The sequence below is a fragment of the Mytilus galloprovincialis genome, chromosome 1, assembly GCF_965363235.1.
Source record: "Mytilus galloprovincialis chromosome 1, xbMytGall1.hap1.1, whole genome shotgun sequence".
Taxonomy (NCBI): domain Eukaryota; kingdom Metazoa; phylum Mollusca; class Bivalvia; order Mytilida; family Mytilidae; genus Mytilus; species Mytilus galloprovincialis.
The window spans coordinates 19,009,721-19,031,161 of NC_134838.1; the positions used below are offsets into that span (position 1 = coordinate 19,009,721).

Sequence of the window (21,441 nt, forward strand, 5' to 3'; positions counted from 1 at the left end):
AAACAAATGGATTAAACGATTAAGTGCGTAATCGTTTACATCGTTTAGGTTGGAAACAAATGTGCTCTAAGTAAAATGAAATGACAAAAAAATTGTAAAACTAACTTGATTAAAGATGACAAAGATACAGTGATGGTTGATGTATCATCATATAAAGATAAGTGCAATGATTTCTGAATATACAGTATATCTTCAACAATATAAAATGTGTCTATTCTCAGTTATTAATTTGTTGAAGAAAAATGTGTCTCTTGATTATCTGAAGAAGCAGCAGCCCTTTTCACAAAAAATCTTAAGAGTAAAAATACTTGTAAGTCATACCGTTTCAATATAACATATGATCAATTTTAATCCTAAGATTTTTTGTGAAAAGAGTTGCAGAACCTTAATTCAGCATAAAATAAGGGTATGAATGGACAACAATTTGAACTGTTTATTGGGATGAAAGGCAAAATAACTTCAATTATATTGGGGATGTTATCAACACATTAAATAACTATAGCTTAAAACGAAAGTCATATCTTTGTTTGGAATTGATTGTGAATTAAATAAATGTTGCATTGCTTGATTTAATGTAAAAAAGTATCGATTGTGCAGCTGATTAATAAAATTTTCTGATATCCAGTGGAGGGGTTTTATGATGGGATATTGAATGGAGAGACTTTTTAATTAAATAAAGACATGTGGACCAAAGTCATTAGCTTTGTTTGAGTGATTATCTTCTGAAAAAAATATCCATATTTAAAAAGTTTTAAATATCTCCAGATTCTTGTTGGTTATAAACAGAAGCTTGAGGCATGAAGTCTGTATATTATGGGTTAGGAAGTAATAAAAGTCAATCGTAAAAATCACTTTATTGTTATATTTTAATGTCTACAGGTGATAGTTATATCTCGGCTAATTTCGTTAATAGGTTTTATATTTTGCTTCATTTAATCTACATGTATTAATATGATTATATGTCAGGCATCATGTGGTTCAATGTAGGATACAAACAAACTTGATAGGACTAGTGAACAAAATGAAGTTTTGATAGTAATAGTGTTCAATTGTATATATGCTATTCATTTATCAAGGCTTTAAAGTGAAAAAATGTTTTGTCTAAAAAAGAGAAATGGCCATAGTAAACTCAACAGGCACACAGCATCTAGAGTCAATAGTTATACCCCCACAACAAAGTTTTGACTGTCATCTTCTGGACACAGCTTTCTGTTTTTGTAAGATTCTTCTCAAATTTTGATGATCCTTTTTTTTTTAGGAACTAAATATAGCCCATAATATTTTATATGGGGATATGTAAGTTTGAACCCACTTACAAGTTTTCATTATACCACCACTTATTAAGATTTGTGTTTTAAGTGTGAGGAGACTCATTTGTCTCTCTGGTTTTTGTTTACCTTCATTTGTTTGTCCCTCTGTCCTTAACTTTTTATCTGCAACTGCTCATTAACTGACAGATATAATTTTTTGAGCTTTACTTTCAGAAATTTCATCTTCATAGTTAATTGTTGGCCCACAGCATTATGAATGCTTATTGTAAATATCAAACTAACTTTGTAAAGGTGAAGCGTTAATGCAGAAACTAATTCCAGACAAATATTTTTTATATCTGTTTTTTGTACCACAAGCAATACTTAAAAAGATTAAAATGATACATTTGACATTTTTTTTTCAAAATGAAACAAAATCAGATTAATTTAAATGGTGGTTTGTTAGTTCAGCATGTTGAATAAAAACTTAATATGGCTAATTTTATGGATTATAACTTCCAAGATATCAACAGCTTCCTCAGAAACCTTTTATTAAAAAAACATCAAAGGCTCTCAAGATTTACCTGGATTTTACCTGGGATTTACTATTATAGTATCACAACACTACAAAATTTGTTGGTAGCTCCCTAACATCGGCATTTTGTATGTCACATCCGATTTTTTATTAATCTTATTTAAACATCAATATCGTTTCATTTTAATATGTATAATGATTTAAAGTTTAAAGGGGTAATTTTGTTGCTATCAAAGTGAACCAATCTATAATATATGTGACAGAGCGAAGTGTAGAACATGGTTTACACAGTAGTAACATGACAGTTGATGGCTCGTACTTATGCAGATTATATTGATTAATTAAGCTTGTCACCTTACTCTTTTGATAAATTATCACTTAAGCTAAAGGTGTCACTGCTATTGTTCAAACTTTTTACAGTACATTCTTAAATAAAGTACCTATGCTAAGGGATAGAAGGTGTTTTTAAAAATACTTCCCTCTTGGGGTTCTGTTGATCAGGAATTTTTACAACAACTGAATTAGCTGGAATTAATTTGTGGAATTTTGTATTTCTTTTTTTTTATTTTTAAGAAATAATTTCTGAATATAAAATGAAATTAGCATAAGGTAAGTTACAAATATTTTTGAAAGCCTTGAAGGGCCAAACTGATGATTGCACTCATGATCTTGTTGACAGACTAATTTTTGTCCTCTGGATTATAATTTCTGTTTTGTACATAGGGTTTGACAAATTTTTAGAATTCTAAGATTTTTGTATTTGATTGTTTGAAAGATCTTTAAAGAAGATGATAAACTCAATAGGTCTGAGACCACAATTATTTCGTAGTGCATTTCTTTTAGAACATAAATGAAAATTAAAAAAATCCCCCCTCCGCTTTCTCAATGAAATTTTTACAGTGTGTTGTACTACTTTTGGGACAAATTATATCAAAATTATAGAAAACTTGATCGGCTCTAACTCAAAATATGGACAATTTTATGTTTAGGGCGTCTTGAAATCTTTTGACAGCTTCCGAAGTGCTAATTTTTAACCTTTTTAAGCTGGACCAAATCATTACTTTCCCTTAAAATTCTGGACCCAAATTTTTTTTTTACAGTGTAATTTCACCCCCTACTTGGAATTTGAGGCATTAAACATGGAGAAATAAATTTGAAAGGGGTATGAAAATTAATGGCAAGTAACCCACTGTCAACACTAGGGACTATATTCGTGGAAAACGAAAATCAAGGGACGACAATTGTGGTCTCGTACCAATATGTTTTTTAGGCAGAGAGTACTACAAAATGAAAACAACAGTCTTTTACGTTAAAGCTATACTTGGTTTTGTCTGCAACGAAAATTGCAGAATGCCAGACAGGGATTACAAATTGTGGCAACAGTGGCCTGAACTATTTGTATAAAGCTTATACATCAGATGGTAAAAGACATGGATGCTTCATACCTTGTTTGCAGATACCTTATGTTACAAAGTTTCCATCTGTATTATGTGCACTGTCCTTGACCTCATTTTCATGGTTCAGTGACTGCTTGAAACAAAAAGATTACCATTAGGTTTTTTTTTCATGCAAAATACTAATAAGTGAGTAACAGGATTACTTATTTGGTACATGTATATAGGATCTTTGCAAGGTCTACGTGTCCATCATTTCATGGATCAGTGATCAAGGTCAGGTTTTTGTGGTCAAGTCCATATCTCAGATACTATAAGCAATAGGTTAACTTTATTTTTGGTGTAATTTTGCATTATCAATTTTGATTTTTCAAAGAACAGCTACATAAAACCAAAATTAATGTTTATTTGGTATACATGATATAAAATAAGGAGATGTTTTTTTATGGTATAATGAGTCTACTGTCCTTCAGAGCCTAAAGGACACTTAGCATGTAAACAAACATCACTGGGAACAAAAAAGACAACCACACAAATAAATCAAAAACAGGAGAACAAACATAACAACACAAACAAAACAAGTTTAAGTACATATGTCAGAGTAAGGAGTGGTTTATTTTTAAGAAGTTTAAAATTGCAATTTAGTAGCATTTTTCATTTTCTGATCTTTTCTTAAGACCAAATTCATAATCAAATCAAATCAAATCATTTTATTGGTGTAAAATCCAAATATTGGATTGTTACCAAGACAAACATGACAATCATTACAAACATATAATATCTAAATTTAAACAACATTCATATTCTTATAAGACTATATATTCAGATGTTTTGGAGGAGGTAATACCTTTGCAAATTTGAAAGTACAAGTACAAACAATCATATTAATGCAATTGTTATAAAATATATCATTACAAGTACTATAAGAAAATATAAAATAGTCACATAATTTTTTTTTTTTGTTTTTTTTTTGTTTTACATCCACTAGCAGGGGCGGATGCAGGAATTTTTGAAAGGGGGGGTGCTAACCCAGGGCAAAGGGGGGGTGCAGGGGGGGTGCAAAACATATGTCCCGATACAAATGCATTGATCGGCAAAAATAAAGGGGGGGTGCGCACCCCCGGAACCCCCCCCCTGGATCCGCCACTGACTAGTTTTTCTTATCAGCTAGGCTGTTCCTTAATACATATAAGTCATTAACTCCCTTGACAATAATTTTAGTTACGTCATACTCATTAAAAGTAAACAAAAATACAAATTTTTCCTCATCAGACATTTTGGTGAAATCTGGAACTATATTCTCTACTTCTTGAAAAAGATTTTGCCTACATTTTTCTAGAATTTGACATTTTAAAGTAAAATGATATTCATCTTCTACATCCTTTTTACAGAGAGGACATAATCTTTTTTCCAACTGTAATTTACGGTGTCTACCCTGTTCAATATTTAGATAACTATTACTTATTCTTATTTTTATAAAATTTGATATCATGTATCTATCTAAATCTATTAATAAAAAAATTTCGAATTTGTATTCTTTTTTTAATTTTTTCATATGAAATATTGTTTTCATGACTTTTTCTGAACAAAAATGCAATTATCAAAAATAAACCTCTCACAAAAAATTTCCACTTTTATAGTGCATGTCTATATAGTTGTGCTTTTTGCAAGTCAGAACTCTGCAATAAATTTTATCCTCAGGTAAATGACAACTTAGATCTTATAATAACAAGTCAGTTACTTCCTATTAATAGGTGATCAGCACTTGTTAAATATCAATTAAGAAAGCTTAACATATGTTATAAATAATGTCTTGAATTTGTCCATTATGAGATGAAAATAGAAGATCATATTTCTATGTAAATGCATTGATCAAAGAAACTAGAAGTCCATTATTTCTCTAACCTGTTGCATCTGTCTGACTTCAAGCAATTAACTTTAAAATAATGATGTATTCATTTTCAGTGTTTTATTTCAGTGGAATTTCATAAACAGTAAAGATCAGCAAGTTCTAAACCTGGACTAGGGGATTTTTGGTAAGTACTCATAGCAAATAAAAATATACAGCATCTCAAAAAATTGCCTGTCTGTGATACATAAATATAACCATGACTCTTATAATGACTACCCTAGCATTCCAATTTGTCAAATATGTGCCTCAACCATCTTGTACTACCCTGAAACTCCATTCAGTCTGTTGGACTACCCTAGCTCCCCCTTGTGTAAAAATTGTGCTTCAGCCTGTTTGACTACCCTAGCTCCCCATTCTTTCAAATATGTGCAACAGACTATTGGACTACCAAAAACTCCAATCTGTCAAATATGTGCCACAGACTATTGGACTACCAAAAACTCCAATCTGTCAAATATGTGCCACAGACTATTGGACTTCCCAAAACTCCAATCTGTCAAATATGTGCCACAGACTACTGGACTACCCAAAACTCCAATCTGTCAAATATGTGCCACAGACTATTGGACTACCAAAAACTCCAATCTCTCAAATATGTGCCACAGACTATTGGACTTTCCAAAACTCCATTCTGTCAAATATGTGCCACAGACTACTGGACTACCCAAAACTCTATTCTGTCAAATATGTGCCACAGACTACTGGACTACCCAAAACTCCATTCTGTCAAATATGTACCACAGACTATTGGACTACCCAAAACTCCATTCTGTCAAATATGTCAAATAGCCTTTTGACTAACATGAAACTCCATTTTGTTAAATGTGTGCTTCAGCCTTTTGCACTACTCTGAAAGTTAATTCTGTCAAAAATGTTTGACTGCCCTGAAAATTCTTATGTCAGATATGTTAAACAGCCTGTTGACCATTCCTAGCACTCTATTCTGTTAAATATGTGTCTCTAATATCAAAGTTCTAGTAGATTTTGCTACAAGGCAGGGGGGAAATTTTTCTATGTTAACAGTTTTGTACTTTTGCCTTCAATCCAAAATGTGAATAATTGCTTGGACCTGGTAATGTCTTTTTCATTGAACTAAATGTCCATAAAGATTTTGAAGTCTGCACTAAGAGATTTAATTTATGTGTTTTCTTATCAATGCTTTATTTATTGTTCCTTGAATACTCAATTAATAACAACTCAAAAGCACTTATTCTTCTTTAATTTTAGAATTAATGTTTCAATACAAATTGCATAAGATAAATCTAAATAATGAAGTCTTCATTTCCTAGCAAATAATATTACATAACAGCATCCATTAAAAAGAGATTGGATAGGAGAGAATGCTCATTCTGTTTTGATCTTGTATCCTTCCAATTAGAACAAGTTAACATGCGGACATGCTTATTTTTTACAGGGAAAATGATGATTTTGGACATTATTAATGCATTTTACTTAATGATATACCAATATCTCAGTGAAAAGTATCTCTTTAATTTGTCATTATAAAATGTAGGAAAGTAAAGAAAAGATAAGACTCATATGTTCTATCTCTGTATTGTAACGTATATAGCTTTCCTGGCTTCATTACAGAAGTATGCAATGAATAGTACTTTATAGTCACAAATTAAATATTGATTGTACTGTTAAGGTATGGATACAAGCAGGGGATCAAAATGTAATAAAAGTAAAAAAGGTAAACTTAGATGCCATAGGCCTATTTCCTATAATATCAACTTTGAATGTAATCATTCTCTATATTGTTTGTAAAATTATCCTTAAATTTGTAATAACATTTTCTAAACCAAATATTCTGTAATGAGTAAAATAGTTCGACTTTAATAACATCTTCAGTTGTAAAGGTTGAATACAGACTGGTTCAGTGTTGTCTTAAAAGAATGATCTGAAGTGATTTTTTCGTGTAGTGGTATTGTAAAACACATGAAAGCCTAGTATAGCTTTTGACACAATTATATCATATAAAACAAGGTTTGTTATTTGTAGTTTTGAAAAAAATTTTGCTGATGTAATGTTGACTGAATTGGTGAAGTATAAAAAAAAAAATGGAATGAAAGCACTGATACACAAAGGGTATACATTTTCAAAATTTACATATGTTAAAATTTCTGTGGGTTCATTTTGGTTCTAACAGTATTCTAGAGTCATAAAAGATTTGTTTAAACTGTGTCTTTCAGTGTTTTAGACATCAGTTGTAGTTTTATTACTAAGTAAAGAAAGAGATATCAACTTGAAGGAAGATAAGAAACAAGATTTATTTGACTTGACTACAAAAGGAGAAAATCACCACTTTGTTACCCTGTTATGCAAGTGATAGCATATAGACTAATTTAACAGGATTTCTAAAGAATTTAATCTTTTAAGTGATCTTGTCAGTAAATTTTAATGCTTCAGAGTATTCCCATCTTTGCTTAGTTAAATGGAAAAGCTGGAAACATGCCATTTATTTGAACGTTCTGTAGAAGTTGAAAAGAAATAGGGTTAGAACAGTATGAGACAATTCAAGTCTCTACAATTAAGTACTTTGGTATCTGTTTATCATTTCAAAATATTTTACTACTTCTATAGTCTACAATTTTTGGCAAACTTTTTTTTTGTTTTAATGCTTGAAATACAAGTCAAAACTTTAAAATGAACAACAAGTCAAAGTTTATGTGTAGGCACCAAATTCATTTTTTATTGTGGGTTACCATTTTTTGCTTATTTTGCAGGTGAAGGTTAAATTCAAAATTTTAAAAGTGTTCAAATAAATTCGAATTTAAATGAGGCTTTTATGCAGAACCATGAAATCAAGTATCTAAGGTAGGCTATGAAAAATTATTACCCTCAAGTATCTATATGTAGCTATGAAAAATTATTACCCTCAAAAATGATAAATTCACTGTAATAGGGAAAAATAAAATGACAATATTTGCATGGCCTATTAAAAGGGTCAATAACAGCGCCAATTTCTCGATCAATAACTCTTAGATCAAAAAGTTTATAAAATGTTTAAACTGAAGTAATGTGCTTAGAATTTTAATATTTTGATAAGTAAAGTGGCTAAGACAATTCATATTGAAATGCATTAAAGAATCTTGAGGTATTCCAAAAAATCAACACCTTTCGTAAGATTGTATTTTAACTTCACATTCTTTACACAAAAAAATTAATAATTATTTGTTGCTTCTATAATGTTTTCAAAAGAAACAGTTTTAAAAGAGTTTTGTTTTTGAAAATTGAGAATATTTAAAAGCAAGTAAAATAAACAGATTGTAACTGTTGGCAGCTTTCGCATATCATCTGTAAACTTGTATCATTTATACTGACAATCTGTTAAAACTAACAAGGCAGGTGAAATCTTCAGATAGTACTGTGAAGAAAAAAGTCTTTTACAGTGTGAAAGACTCACTAGTCTGTCATATGTAGTGTAAACCATACTTTATCACTGACACAAAAAACAAGCTTTTTTTTAAATAGGAGTTTCAATAAGACTTTTGTTGATACTTCTAAAGTAAACGACGCAAAAAGTGGGGGTATACTTTTTTACCTCAGCTGTCAGCCTGTCGTTCTGTTTGTCCGTCAGTCTGTCCATCTGTCCATCCATCCCATGAATTATATTTGTTGCATCTTTCTCAGGAACGTCTACATAAGAATTTCTGAAATTTGTTTTCAATGTTTATATTAGTTAGTTATACTGTGTGATGTGTTTTCAAATTCATCACTTAACAAATATTTTGGCAGGGGTATCATCAGTGAGCAGTAACTCGCAGTTTCACTTGTCTCAAACTTTTTTTTATATGTAACACCAGGTTTTTATCTAACTGTGGTATTATTACAAAGCTTTCCTTTTCTAGGACTTCCATCATATAAACTTCTTACAAAGTTAATATCAGGATTGACAGGAATCTAAGAAGGGGTTGCCATCAGAATCATTTTGTTTGGTCTTTTGTCAAGAATTGTGCCATCATATATATCTTTTTATACAGTTCCCTCAATGTTTTTGTGTCTGTATGCTTTGAAATGTCATGCATATATATATGGAATTGTGTCACATTTTTCTCAGTAACTTATGTCATAGTGATAGTTATTTAATATATGGTGCCAAGCTTTGTGTGTCTGCTTATTCAATAACAAAAGATATAATTTCCTTTCCTTTGTTGTTCTACTTTCTTTTTTTACAAAAACTTGTATCATGAAAAGTGAAATATAGTCAACAACATTAAGCAGGGACATTATTAGTTGTCAATAGTTTACAATACATCTTCTGTGAATTGTGTTTTCATTTTAAGATTATAATTTTTCGTTTTTTTTTTTTATTATTTAAAGTGACAATTTTAGATTGGATTTTTTTTTATATTTTATAAATATCTTCTTTTAAACATACCAGTTTTATGGGTTCTGCCACAGTTGTGGTATATTCATTAGTTTAAAAGCATGATAATTTTTGGTCTTTGAAATATAAAGAAATAACAAAACAAATAGTTTAATGTAAGCGCTAATGGTTTATCATGATCATTAAATCTTCATATATCAACTTAATTACAAATGTTTAACAATTAAATATAGAAATATTTGAATCCGTCAACAAATTCAAATATCAAGTTTATGATGAAAGGCTTAAACATGCAAAAAAAAGATCTCTTTCCTTTATTCATTTTATGGATCTATTTAAATAAGAGAAAAGTGACAGTATAATTTATTGACAGATTTGAAGGTAAATGGACCAGGAATATAGTAAAGAACGGTAATGCATTTTTCATGTAAAACATGCATTTGTTGCATTTATGCATTTGCATCCTGTTATATTCAGAATGTGCAAATTTGGTTTAAAATCATATTTATCAAATTTGAATACTTTTACTTTTTGTTAAATTTTGAAATGGAATAAAAGGTTGAAAACAGATTTGTCAAACCAGTACTTTAAGTTGTGATTTCAATTGTAAGGTAACGTTCATCTAGACAATTGGAATCAACACTAGCAAAGTAAACTATTTATTTACATTATGTGAAAATCAAGGAAAAGAATAAAATCTATGATGTCAATGATATCAGTCCTATTTTGATCTAACCAGTATAAACACAGCCATATTTGGACTTTTAACATGTTTTTATGGCCCATTTATGGGGATTATGTTTTCTGGTGTGTGCCTCCGTCTGTCTGTTCGTTCGTTAGTCCGTTTGTCCTTTCGTCAATCGTCTGTCCGTCCATCTGTGGGGCTTCAGATTGAAGTTTTGGTTAAAGTTTGTCGTCTAGGTAGTTTTTGATGAAGTTGAAGTCCAATCAACTTGAAACTTAGTAAACATGTTCCCTATGATTTGTTCTTTTTAATTTTAATGCCAAATTAGAGATTTTACCCCATTTTCACAGTCCACTGAACATAGAAATGATAGTGCGGATGGGTCATCCGTGTACTTGGGACACATTCTTCTTAAAAAAAATTTAATGTACTTTAGTTACTATAAATTTGTACTTTTTGGTATTTTGTAATACTTACCTAATAGTCTAATTTAGTGCTCAAAAGGATTCAAAATATTCTTGTTTACCACTTAACCTCTGTCTGTCTGCCTTAAGTTATACAAATTTTCATTGGATTTTCTTAGGAATTATGAATTTGTTTTGTTCACATTTGTTTTCAGGAACTACAAATTAGGGCGTTCTGATATTTTGTATAAGACTTCATCTGAGCATCATATTCCATGTGATTTGTTATATTAACTTTATGTTTACTTTTAAAATATGGATAGGGATATCATAAGGGAGAAATAGCTCATAGAACATCTTTTTTTTTGTCTCTCCCCTATTGTTTGTACAGAAATTACTTATACTAGATTATTGAAGGAATCATCATTACATAGGATGGTGCCCAAGATATAGCATGCAATAGAGTGCATGATAACTATACAATTCAAGATTATTAGTAATGCAAATTACTTGTAAATATAAAACTATAAATTGTTTTTTTATGAAGTTACATGTTCATTTATATTAATTGATTTCATACATAGCATACATTTTCCCTGTACATTTTGTGTGGAATGACCTTAATTTTGACATCTCCTGATGTGAAAACCTGAATTGTAAGTTTGACAGGGTTACTGTTGTTGTCTATATGAGATGATATATTAATTGGACTTGTGTTCCCTCTACAAATTATGTTTTGGTATTAAGAAATCATTATAGTAATGGATGAAGCAGACAAACAGTTGTTGTTTATTTTGAGTACTCATCATCCAGAGTATTATTTACCTCCTCTGATGTCTGTCAGTATCTTCATTAAGCTAAGGGGAAGTAACTCTGTAATTAAAGCACACAATGAATTATACATTTTGTTTTTTAATTTGTTCATTTGTATTTATGATATAAAACTTTGATGACTTTCATGATTGGCTATTATTTTAAAATTCCTTTTGGTCATATCACTTCTAACATATTCAAGAACTTAACTATAAATCATTCTTGGTTTTTAATTTTATTGTTTTTGTTGGTTTGAGTGATCCTGAGAAAATTAAATTCTTAAATTCTTATAAGGGATTGGTTCTTTCCAAACTTGCTCTTAGTGTTATAAGTGTATAATCGACATTTATGTCAAAATTAGATTTATTGGTACTTTACACATATTTTTTTGTATGATTATGATAAATGGGTAATATGAGCATAACGTATGAGTATCAGATTGGATTAACTGAGAACGATGTCCATCTTACTATAAAAAAAACTCACAAATAATATTTTGTTGTAAGTGCTTTAGTGGCCGTAGACATTAAAACTGTATGTACAATAAAGGAAATTAATTGTATACTATCACATTACCGATGATATATTATTGCCCCGGTCAACCCTGCTGATATTAGCCTTTTGAGGAGGAAATAGACTTGCCACTAGAACACATTACTTTTCCTCCGTGTCAGATGTGTTAATATCTTTTCATACAAAAACAGTCTTCCCTATTCATAATTTAGTACATAGTTTCTATAGAAATAGTCTCAACCGCTTATTAGATAATATTTTTTGTAAGTACTTTCTCTGCTTTTCTTATAAAACTAATGGAAAACTCTGCAGATATCGCTTCAACTTTGCAAAAACATGTGACACTTTTCTGCATAATTGTTGATTAATATGGCCAAAATGTCTGCATCTTACGTCAATGACATTTTTATGTTGTGACTTTAACATTAAGTTATGTATTGGAAATAGTTGATGTCTTTATTCTGAAATATAGAATCTGAAGTTGATAGCCAACCTCACATATTTGCTTTATGGATTAAATCTTCTTTCATTTTATGCAAAACTGTTAAAATATTCTCGTTCTGAATTTACATTTATATTTCTTCATGAGCCAAATTCAGCAATATTTACCTGAGGGGCTGAAGGACCCTTTTTGTTGAAATTAGGGATTTGCCTTTATTCAATTATAAGTTTTGCAAGATCTGGGAAAGAATACTTTTTGGAGGGGGGGATTTGGGATGACCCTCTCACCTGGAAAGATTTTGCTTCATGATATTTCATTCATATAAATAATGTGGGTAAAATATCTTCTTGGTCTTGTGGTAGGGTGATCAACCCCAAGTGCAGGAAGTTGTTAGAGTTATTTACTCTGTCTAGGTTTAATCAAAGACTAAATGATGGTTGCTGCCTTTCCAATAAGGATATAGCATTTTTAAAAGATTTAGAGCAAGCTATCAAACCAGTTTTAACAGACAATTTTTCACGTAAGGAAATACTGTATCACTAGCCTGTCAGCACTGAGGTTGTGAGTTTGAAATCCACATGTAGCAGGTGCACTAGAGACTTCAATCTTAGTTGACCATGAATATAAAAAAGAAGATGTGGTATGATTGCCAATGACACAACTGTTCACAAGAGACCAAAATGACACAGAAATGTAGGTCACCGTAAGGCCTTCAACAATGAGCAAAGCCCATACCACAAAGTCAGCTATAAATGGCCCAGAAATAACAATGTAAAACAATTCAAACTAGAAAAATTAACTGTCTTATTTATATAAAAAAATGAACGAAAAACAAATATGTAACACATAAACAAACAACAACCACTGAAGTACAGGCTCCTGACTTGGGACAGACACATACATACATAATGTGGCGGGGTTAAACATGTTAGCAGGATCCCCCCCCCTCTAACCTGAGACAGTGGTATAACTGTACAACATAAGAACGAACTATAAAAATCAGTTGAAAAAGGCTTAACTCATCAGACGGACGAAAATAATGACAGTTTTCCAACTTAAGTTCATGGTTCTCTCCTGGGACTTCTAGCTTCCTCCACCAATAAAAACTCACAGCCATGAAATAGCACAACCTTTTGAATGGATCTATGGGTATAACTTTTATAACAAATTTCTTGATTCAAATAATTACTCTTATCATACCTCCTTCTTTCCTCTGCTAAAATTTCTGAAATCGATGGACTCATGCAGTGTTGTTGAAGGCAATGTCTACCCTGATTGTTTGAACAGATTACTTTTTCTACATTATCTTGATATGGTAACTTTTAAGGCCAGATTGATCTTTTAACAGAGAAACAATTTGATTTGATTTGATTGTTAGTATGTTACCCCACTATTACCATAATTGCTGCTACCTGTTTTGCCCTAGTTTGTCTAGTCTTTGAGGGAAAAAATACAGAACACCAGGGGTACTCTATGGAAAATGCATTAAGAATGAATAATTGCGCTCTTGTAACCCACTGTGAGGTTCTATCTCACAACCCTCAAAGTTGGCAGCCCAGAAATACAATTGATGAACTACTTAGTTCACTTGGCCACCTATTATTGATGTAGGTTTATAAGTTGGATGTACTTTATACCTTAGATCACTTGGCCACCTATTATTGATGTAGGTTTATAAGTTGGATGTACTTTATACCTTAGATCACTTGGCCACCTATTATTGATGTAGGTTTATAAGTTGGATGTACTTTATACCTTAGATCACTTGGCCACCTATTATTGATGTAGGTTTATAAGTTGGATGTACTTTATACCTTAGATCACTTGGCCACCTATTATTGATGTAGGTTTATAAGTTGGATGTACTTTATACCTTAGATCACTTGGCCACCTATTATTGATGTAGGTTTATAAGTTGGATGTACTTTATACCTTAGTTCACTTGGCCACCTATTATTGATGTAGGTTTATAAGTTGGATGTACTTTATACCTTAGATCACTTGGCCAACTATTATTGATGTAGGTTTATAAGTTGGATGTACTTTATACCTTAGATCACTTGGCTACCTATTATTGATGTAGGTTTATAAGTTGGATGTACTTTATACCTTAGATCACTTGGCTACCTATTATTGATGTAGGTTTATAAGTTGGATGTACTTTATACCTTAGATCACTTGGCTACCTATTATTGATGTAGGTTTATAAGTTGGATGTACTTTATACCTTAGATCACTTGGCCACCTATTATTGATGTAGGTTTATAAGTTGGATGTACTTTATACCTTAGATCACTTGGCCACCTATTATTGATGTAGGTTTATAAGTTGGATGTACTTTATACCTTAGATCACTTGGCTACCTATTATTGATGTAGGTTTATAAGTTGGATGTACTTTATACCTTAGATCACTTGGCCACCTATTATTGATGTAGGTTTATAAGTTGGATGTACTTTATACCTTAGATCACTTGGCCACCTATTATTGATGTAGGTTTATAAGTTGGATGTACTTTATACCTTAGATCACTTGGCCACCTATTATTGATGTAGGTTTATAAGTTGGATGTACTTTATACCTTAGATCACTTGGCCACCTATTATTGATGTAGGTTTATAAGTTGGATGTACTTTATACCTTAGATCACTTGGCCACCTATTATTGATGTAGGTTTATAAGTTGGATGTACTTTATACCTTAGATCACTTGGCCACCTATTATTGATGTAGGTTTATAAGTTGGATGTACTTTATACCTTAGATCACTTGGCCACCTATTATTGATGTAGGTTTATAAGTTGGATGTACTTTATACCTTAGATCACTTGGCCACCTATTATTGATGTAGGTTTATAAGTTGGATGTACTTTATACCTTAGATCACTTGGCCACCTATTATTGATGTAGGTTTATAAGTTGGATCTACTTTATACCTTAGATCACTTGGCCACCTATTATTGATGTAGGTTTATAAGTTGGATGTACTTTATACCTTAGATCACTTGGCCACCTATTATTGATGTAGGTTTATAAGTTGGATGTACTTTATACCTTAGATCACTTGGCTACCTATTATTGATGTAGGTTTATAAGTTGGATGTACTTTATACCTTAGATCACTTGGCCACCTATTATTGATGTAGGTTTATAAGTTGGATCTACTTTATACCTTAGATCACTTGGCCACCTATTATTGATGTAGGTTTATAAGTTGGATGTACTTTATACCTTTGGTCTTTAAGTTCATACATACAACATGCATTTGTCGCAAAGGACATACTTGAATATACACGTTGTTATGAGTGTGTTTCTTTTTGAACTTTGTGTACACATGCACAGTATAAATGGTTTCTGTCATAAGGACATAGCACATGTTGTCATAATTCAGGTAATGAGTCTAAATCATTCCTCTACAATTAAAACATTATAAAATCTCTTTGAACATTTAAGAGGAGCACATAAGAAACATGCAGATGATTTTTGATACCAGGTTCAAATGTGCAAATTGTAATTTAGAAGCATGATAACAGTTTCAGCTGCATATGTTTAGGGGGAAAAAATCGTTAACTTTCAATTTAAAAAAGGAAGCTTAAAAATTTTATGTGAGAATTATTGAAAGCTATACATTGTAATTTTTACATAATCGAACATTATAGAGTATAATTCCATTTGATGGTGCAAAGGAACTTGCATATTATTTAAGGTATGTATGGGATTGTTTTATTATTTGTATGGATAAGAAAGAGTAAGTATATTAGAAGATGTATGACTATCTTCAAGAGAGTGAGAGCCTTATTGGTTTGGGTTGTTACAGGTCCAATGACATCACACCAATCAATATTGCCCTCTTGTTATTTAGTGAGGATGTATATTTATGATTAAGAATTTCTTTGGAAAATCAGTGGTGGATCCAGAAATATTTATATTAAAGTGGCGGCCCACTAACTGCTCTAAGAGAGGCCTGCTCCAGTCATACTTCAGTGATTCCTTAATCAACTAAATTGCCATTCATGTGCATAAGTATAGGAAAGTTGTGAATAAAGGGTTATGTGTGGTAAAGGCCTTATTTGATTCTAAAGATCAATTTTTAAGTCTTTTATTTCAAGACTTACATTTATTTTGAGTTTAAGGATGTGCTTAGGTGAGGTTTTGGAATTTGTGTCAAATGTTCGGACTCCTTGGTGTTTTTTCATACAATACAATATAAAATATTTTGCCCCATAACACCCATTTATTTTTTCATATAAGACTTAATAGCTCATTAAAGGTCATTTACCAAAATTTTAGAAGATTTTTGATTTTCTTTCTTTTGTTTTGAGACCCAAATAAGACCAATGCAAATATAAAGTAAAAGTCTGAGTCAGCCTTTTCCCGCCATATTTTAAATCTCAAATATCTTGAAAAGGAGGTCCATGACATATCAATTTGTTTAGCTTATCTTTATCCTTAATTGATGCTCTACCAGCTAATACATGTAGTAACAATTTTAATTTCTTAATTTCTTAATTTTTACCTAACCTCACCTAAGTACATCCTTAAGAAGTGAAATTAGAAGGATTTGTGTAGAACTTTTCAAATGAAACATTGACATTTACACATTAAATAGGTCAAAACAGAAATTTGGGTGAAAATTTACCAAACCTGACTTCAAGCAAATTTAGGCATAGGGAACATAGGAAGCTCAGGGTTCCACAAACTAATTTTACTAGTCAAAAACATTTTTGGTGATGCAGGCACTTTTTGCTTTTAATCCTGATAACCAATGTAAATTGGCCTGTTATCTTTGAATATAAAGTATAATAACCAGTAGAATTACTGCTTGTAACATCATAACGAAAATATTGATAAGTAAAGATTGAAACCAAGGCCATGCAACACAAACAGACTTTTCTTAAAATGGTCAAATAGACAGAGAGAAACACTACAGTATATGACTGCCATTAAGTGTAGCAACCCTATAACACTATATACTTCAGAATTAACATCTACATCTATGCAAGAAGGCAAGGAAAGGGCTCACAACATATTAATCTTTGTCGTATTAAAAGTTTAAAACATTGTTTATTTCTGAAGATTTGACTTTCTTTACTGATATGTAGGTTCATATTTTTACGTTTACTTTTCTGCATTGGCTAGAGGTATAGGGGGAGTGTTGAGATCTCACAAACATGTTTAACCCCGCCGCATTATTGTGCCTGTCCCAAGTCAGGAGCCTCTGGCCTTTGTTAGTCTTGTATTATTTTAACTTTTAGTTTCTTGTGTACAATTTGGAGTTTAGTATGGTGTTCATTATCATTGAACCAGTATATATTTGTTTAGGGGCCAGCTGAAGGACGCCTCCGGGTGCGAGAATTTCTCGTTGCATTGAAGACCTGTTGGTGACCTTCTGCTGTTGTCTGCTCTATGGTTGGGTTGTTGTCTCTTTGGCACATTCCCCATTTCCATTCTCAATTTTATCATATTCTTGTCTAGGAAATCACGGTATTTATTAGCTGAAATTGGCTTCAGATAAGCCTTCAGTAACTGTGAATACTCTTAGATTGATACAAAGTGTTATTTGTTTTTTATTGATGGTTGGTGTTTTTCATGCTTATCTCATTTGTCAAACTGTATCCAAACAATTGTTGCAGCTTATTCTTATGCATTGCTGTTACTTCATGGTTCCAGGTTAAAAAGGCATTGAGGGTGTAGGCGTGAAGCATTCAGTCATGTTTGATCCTGGCGCCTTTCTGTGCTGGTCCCAAATTAATCATATTATGATGTGGATGGGTTTCTTTCTTGAATTGTTTGACACTTTGTTATGCCCCAGACATTTCATAGCTTATTTTCCCCTTTGGGTTTTACTTCTTATTGCAGGCTGTATAGTAATCTATAGTATTGTACTTTTATGCAATTTCGTTGGTGAGAAAATAACTAAGAAATGTTAACACACCATAATTTTTTTTAACTCTTGGGATATCTGCGTAACATTTACCAATCTTTGAAGTCAGCATAGGATGTAGGAAGTGCGGAGCAGGTGGATGAAAAATTTTTGTTTCATAGCCCATTCACGGCTTTTATTTGAAAGATCTTAGAAGTGCTATGTTATAAACTAGTCTGTTTAAATTTTTGTTTACCCCTATGGGGTATAATTTTGTAATAGAAACATCAGTTTTCATAAATATAATTATCTAACGCTTTGATGCTCAATAAAAATTGCAGTTGCAGCTGGAACTGTTACTTTAACCAGAAAAATAATTAGTTTCAAAAAAACATATGCATGGAAAATTTTATTTTTTTTAGTTGAATTTAGCAGTCAAGCTTCATGTTACTTGTAATAATGATAATAGTAATAGATCTTCTTTTCTTTGAACAGTCAATTCTTATTGTGAAATAGCTCTGTCAAAATGAGTGAGCCTTTATGAATGCTTTGGAGTCTGTTTAGCATATGTTATAGCATTTTTCACATGTCTTAGGGTAAACGATAATTGGTTAGACATTCTACACTGGTCTTGCTTTTGCTGTTTCTGTTAATATAAGTAACCATATATCAGTATAAAGCCTGATATTTAAAGTATGTATCTGATATCTGCTTATCTCATGTATATACACATTTGTACATTTTTTGTTGTTGATTTGATTAAAAGATCAAGTAAAAGTTAATAAAATGTTGTTCTATGCAAGGTTTTGAAGATTGATGAAAATTTTAGATAAATGAAAAGGCTAAGGTTTAAAAGCTGTTATTTTGTGTGTTAACTCTTTGCTAGAGTTTGTTTTGAAAACATTTGATGTCTTATTAATGATGCTCTTCTCTTTGTATTTTTTAATAATTCTAGTATAACCTGGCAGCTGATTTATAATTGAGAACTGTGTCATAGAACTGAAAATGAAAATTGTCATGGGGTTCTAATTTCTGGAGTTTAGTTTGTTGTGTCTGTTGTTTTTAGCTCCCCATCCCTAGATTTTCCATCACCTATCATGGAAAACTTCATGGAATTCCATGGAATATTTTTCCATGGAATTCCATGGAGTATTGGAACCTGTTTTCCATGGAAATCCATGGAAAATAAAAAAGAGAAAAAAAGGAAATATTAATATTTCCATCTGAAACATTTTCCATGGAATTCCATGGAAAATATTTTCCATGATGTTTTTCCATGGAATTCCATGGAAATATATTACAGAGTATTTCTTTTTCCATGGAATTCCATGGAAATATTTCCATCGTTTCCATTTAAAATCAATTGCCCAAATTAACCTTTTGACAATATACCCTGTTTAACCGTATCTGTAATAATGAAGGTAAAAAAAAACTAGGTTCCATGCTTTTTTCGGTTTGGTAAGGTCTTTTGAGTCTTGCAATGGTCAGTAATAAGCAATAGACTCAACCATCAATAAACAAGCAAAAACTTTCAATATTGGTATATGTTTGCACTGCCTTTATATCAAGAAATTAAGGTTATAAATGTCACTTATGTCAACACCAGACTTCAGTAGATCCATCTTGTAGAACAGCATTAACCATTTCATTGGAGTTTTATTTCTTCCACATGATACCTAAAAATAATTTTACTGTTATAAATAAAGAGATATTCTTTAAATAATGACATTATTAAAAATGGTTAACAACTTTAGTCTTTGTCCTAAATAAAAAAAAATCATAATTATTGGTGTATATAAATGTCTTCATTGGTATTTTCCATATATTTAGAACTTAGTGTTGATCTGCAGTTTGCTGTAAAGATGCACATTTTTTTTTAACTTTTATGGATCTATTTCTCATTGGCAACCAATTTCAACGGATCTTAAATTTTATAACCAAATTACTTCATTAGTGGATTATTAGTTATTATAATACATGTATACAGTTTGTCTTGTCTTAATACCCAATCATTATAATTATAAGTGAAAAATCTACTATAGGTGTTTTCATGATGTTGTTATGTTGAACTAAAGGAGCTTGCACACACTCAAAATGGTAGAATCTAATTCAGTGTACTTACCAAAAAATATGCTCCTAAATCCAACAGTCAATGCAAGTCATCAGAGAATAAATCTGCACTATTTGATGTCAAGAACTATTTGGAACTATTTAATCTAAGTCCAATATAAATTTGGCATTTTGTTCAGGAGAGAAGACATCTTTGTTTGTTGCCAGCATATCCATTGCAAGTTCAAATTTTCAATGTATGAGGAGTTATCTGATTTCTTTTAAAAGAGCCCCAATTGAATACTGTTATTTACCTATATCTTGGATATTTTATATATATTTAAATAAAAGATATCCATTTATTGTTTATTGACCATTTTTATGTTTAAAGTAATAATAATTGCACAAAAATGTATAAATTCATGTTCTACCCTACATTTGGCCTCACACTGTATGGTCATATCACTTCTTGTCTTCTACACAAAGACCAATGAAAACCAGATGGCACTTTACATTTCTTTCACTGTCTAATTGGTGATAAAGAATTAATGTATGTAATTTGTGTACATTTTTTCCATGACTTTCCATCTCAAAAATATTCTAAGTTAAGATTCTATAATTTTTCCATGTTAAAAATATTTTAAGTCAAGATTCCATCCTATTTTCCATCTCAAAAATATTCTAAGTCCACTTTCCATCCTCTTTTCCATGTACAAAGTTTTATTAGTCTACTTTCCATCCCATTTTCCATCCAAAAAATATTTTTTCCATGGAATTCCATGGAAAGTTTTCCATCTTGTCATGGAAAATGATGGAATAAGTAACACATATAAGTTTTCCATCTGAGATGGATTATTTTTCCATGAAATTCCATGGAAATTCATGGAAAAAAACGAAATTTCCATCATTTTCCATCATTTTATCATGGAAAATGTTGAACTGCATGGAAAATCTAGGGATGGGTCACTTGGGCAAATTGTTCAGCTTGAATGGTATGTGGTAGCTTGTACAATGCATGTTTATATATTGTGAATTTGAAAATGTTGTGTTTTAAAAATCTGGTATATTGGCCATTCAGATGTACCTGGTATAATTGTGTTATTTGTAATTCCTTTTATATGATGCTTTTACATTAATGTTATGCTAAAGGATAAACAGTAGTCTTATTTTTGTTTAGAAATAAAATTGTCATCATTTTCTAATTAAAAATAAGGTTGAAGATCTGAATGACAGATATCTGTTATCACTGAAG

At 31.1% G+C, this 21,441-nt stretch overlaps 1 protein-coding gene across 1 annotated transcript in view; it reads left to right on the top strand.

Moving 5' to 3' along the window:
* Positions 1–21,441, top strand: part of LOC143068244 (tyrosine-protein kinase transmembrane receptor Ror-like) — a 168,233-nt gene that overhangs the window by 5,171 nt on the left and 141,621 nt on the right. Inside the window, exon 4 of the mRNA XM_076242149.1 lies at positions 5,158–5,215. The gene's annotated coding sequence lies outside the window, so the exon portion shown is untranslated. The remainder of the gene's footprint in view (positions 1–5,157; positions 5,216–21,441) is intronic.